This window comes from Triturus cristatus, chromosome 11 (genome assembly GCF_964204655.1).
Source record: "Triturus cristatus chromosome 11, aTriCri1.1, whole genome shotgun sequence".
Taxonomy (NCBI): Eukaryota; Metazoa; Chordata; class Amphibia; order Caudata; family Salamandridae; genus Triturus; species Triturus cristatus.
In genome coordinates, this window is record NC_140594.1 from 368795642 (window position 1) to 368799708 (window position 4067).

Sequence of the window (4067 nt, forward strand, 5' to 3'; positions counted from 1 at the left end):
TACACATTAAAGTCTAGGGGAGAAGTACAAACAAACGAAAGACTGCAAGTGGGGACTTGGAGACAAGTCTGGCAGAACCCAAAGAGGGGCTCAGCTTTTGAGGATCTCTTGAGCACAGGGTCACAGTCAGTTTACACGAACCTGGGCTGGGGGGCTCAGGTGCAGAGGTGTTATGCCGGTGCGTCGTTGTAGTTAGAGGCTCTGACTTTGTGACCTGGAGAGGGAGAGAAAACAGGACACCAGGGCCATTTCGGTGAAGACCTTGTGAATCCTGAAGTCCCTCAATGGCAGGTCGGTGTTGGCGTCAGTGGTGTCTGGACTGGAAACGCAACAAGCCTTGGTAGTTGCACAGGGCTCCGGTACCCAGGGTATTGGTGCTCAGAGGCTCAGGGAGGGGTCAGCGGCTCAACACTTGGTGAGAGCAATGGGGCTTGTCTCCTGGGCTCACAACAACCTCTTCCTGATGACCAGCACGACAAAGTACCGGGTTAATGCAGCTGGAGCCTGCAGATGCAGGGGAATGGCTCCCCCACCCCAAGGGAAATGCTGCTTGGTTGTTGAAGGTAAGAACAGTCCTCCAAGGATTTGGGGAGGCTGTTCAGCTTCTGGGCGACTCGGGCTTTGTGATTGTCGTGGTGTAAGCAGCCAGGCAGGGTTTGGCGTCAATCACAGTGCAGGACTTCTGTTCTCACAACTTCGACTCTTTTTTGTCTTTCCTTTGGTTCCCAATAGACAAATCGGAGTTGTTGTTGTTGGGGGACCCCTAGTTACTGAATTTAGGGGCGTTTTCGGAGAGTGTAGGGTAGTAGCCGTGTCGGGCAGTAGCCAATGGGCTACTTACCCCTGCCGTTGACTACACCCCCCGACATGACCACTTCCTGTGGAGAGTGGGCATAAACCTGACCCAGAGTTCCTAGTTTCACCATGTCTGTCCACATCAGGTAGCTCACCTTAGGGGTGTGCCAAGCCTGAAAGTGCAACACTCCTACTATCTAATTTCCCACCTGCTCTGGTGTCAAATGGGCCCCAGGGCAGAATGTGGCATTTCCCAGGTCTGGAGGGTTACCCTTTGTCGTATATATAAGGCGGCAGCGGCCTTGAAGCTTCTGGCCTTGACTTGCGAATTTCACTAGCCAACCTGCTAGAGGAGGTGTGAAGACCTTCCTCCAGAGCAGGCATTGTTTCTGAACTCTGAGAGTGTGGGCTCTCACCTACAGGGGGTCTGAAACTCGTCTGGGGTGGCAGGCTGGGTGTTACCAGTCAGCCAGCACAATAGAGGACTAGTAGGTTTTCAGGGGGCACCTCTAAGGTGCCCTCTGGGTGCATGCTATAATAAATCTAGTACTCACATCAGTACAGATTTATTATGACAAGGTGTTTGATACCAAACACCATTGGTTTCAGAGCAGCCATCCTGTAACTGGTTAACTCATAATGACCAGTGCACAGTACATGTCCTTAAGATGGCTGCTTGATCACTTGCAATATCTAGTAATGGAACTAGACATCACAGGGGCCTATCTGCTCATGCAGATGGGCCCTAACATATAATATAATGCACACTGCCTTAGGGCGCTAAGGCCTGTTGTAGGAGTGACATATAGTATATGCAGTGTAGATTGGCATGGCATACAAGGAGCGTGACATGTCGTGTTTTCACAATGGTTTGCACCATTTCACGCATCCTGCAATGGCAGTCTGTGTTCAGTTTGTGTGTGAGTCCCTCTGGTTGGCATAATACATGCTGCAGCCCATAGGGATTCTCTTTAGTACCCATACCCTGGGCACCAGGGGTACAATTTACTAGGGACTTAGAAGGGTGCTAAAGTCCTTGCCAATTGGGTTACCATTAGACATTTACCTTGTTTTAAGGAAAAGAGCCCTGGCACTGGGGGCCTGGTTAGCAGGGACCCAGTACACTTTCAGTTGAAAAGCATCAGTATTCGGGCAAAATGTGGGGGGTGACCATGTCAAAAAGGGCACTTTCCTACATAAACCACCACCTCAAATTAAGCACTGATGGTGGGAGAATAGAGCTGAGTTAGCAGAAGCATTTGTTAGCAAAAGAGAAGTTTCAGGGGACAGCCTGGGTCGTTTATGTTCCTTTCAGTGGTCCATTCTTGAAGGCGGAGAGCTAGGTGTAGATTTTCACACTTACTGTGCTCCTGATGTAGGTACGTCAGCCTGGGGCCAGCAATGTCAATTTCTACTACGTGGCTGGACTGTTCTTACTGGAGCAGGGTAAAGACTGATTCACACATGGCTGGGTCGAAACGGAGGTGGCAAATTGGGCAAAATAACATTTGGTTGGAATGCTACCCCAAGCGATTGTCAATGGTTAGATTAATTGCAAGCATTATTCCCATCACCGTTTGTGTTTTATGTAATGCCCTAAGCGACCAAGGGTATACCCAGACATGGGCGTGGGTTCTCTCTGACTGTGTCACTGGAGCCAAGCTGCACCTGATGAAAAGCTCCAATCAGGCTGAAACCATTCTTGTGTTGATTATGTTCCAATTCAGAGAGGCGTATAAAATACAGCTGCTTAAGGCACTCACCCTAACACTCCAGTCACACAGACTGTACTAAGAATCTCAAAAAAAGAAGAGAGGGGTCCTCCTCACCAAAGGGACAGGACACCAAAATTACACTACGTCTAAAACAGATTCCCTTTGGGATTCCTCCATGGCATACCGCAATGTAAACACACCACATTCAAACAGTCAGTCAATCACCAACATATATAGAGTAAGCCAAAAAAAACAATATGAAAATGTTTATTTAATAAATCTGTTCAATCCTCCTGGCATGTTTACTCTCTCGATTGGTACTGATCGAGAGAGGAAACACGCCAGGAGGCTTTTTAGTCCCGGCAGCCTGTCTCTCCATATAAAATTGAGTGCTGGAAATTTAAGCTCTGCATAAACATTGGGAATAAACCCATATTATTTTATTGATCGAATTGGAGGATGCAAGAGTGTTTGTGACCTAATTCAGGACATTGGTGCTTGGTCCCACTAATATTGCGGGCCGGTTTTAATAGGAGTTGTCTAAACCCTGAGAAATATTATGGGATCTTTGGAATAAGGATTCCATTTTCGCAAAATTAGAGCAAGGGTGAGACTTTGTCTGCCTGTTCCTCTGATATTCCGTGAAGATACGTGTTAAAAGATTAGTTCGTTGGAGTAAGTGTGTCCCCGCCTAGAGAACGAAGATCATCAGTTCTATGATAAGAGCGCTGCGAGACAGTTTTGTAGTAAGCCTGAAGAAGGTGGTTGAACCTACTATATACCACCGAAACGCGTCGCTTCTTGGTCTCTGGACTACCAAACCATAGGGGGTTCCTTTACAAAAAAAGTATATGTTGAAACTGTTGCGATTATTGGTTTGGTTGTGCATCTGTATTTTTAATGTGAATTCTGATATTTGCTACACCTGCTCTACATGGTGTATGGTATGAAACAACCTGATGCTAGCTATAGTTTTAATCTGAAATGTATGCACTGTACGTGTTTTTTTTATTTTTTTATTTGATTGAACACATTTATTAAATATTTTCATATTGGTTTTTTCGCTTACTCTATATATGTTGGTGATTGACTGTTTGAATGTGGTGTGTTTACATTGCGGTATGCCATTGAGGAATCCCAAAGGGAATCTGTTTTTGATGTAGTGCCAATTCAGAAAGGACCTGGCTTAGCAGGTCGAGCTGAACCTTTCCTATTGGAGTCCTACCAAAACTGAATTGCATATGGCTGGGTCTAATCTGAGGTGGCATGGTGGACAGAAGAACAATGGGTTAGAATGCTACCCCAAGCAATTGCCAGTGGTTAGACAAATTAGGAACTTTCCTTCCATCACTTTTTGTGTGTTCGATGTGTTTTGTTTTGTAGATTCAAACATGTCATACAATACCACATGCATACTGCTACAAAGAATATACACTTAAAGCAAGTAGACTTGCTGGCTTAGCCAATGCTTATTTTTCTTTCCTTTAGGGCTTTGCGTGTGGGAATGACACCACTGTCCTCATAGTAGATGGTGCCTCAGTACAATCTCCTGGGAGT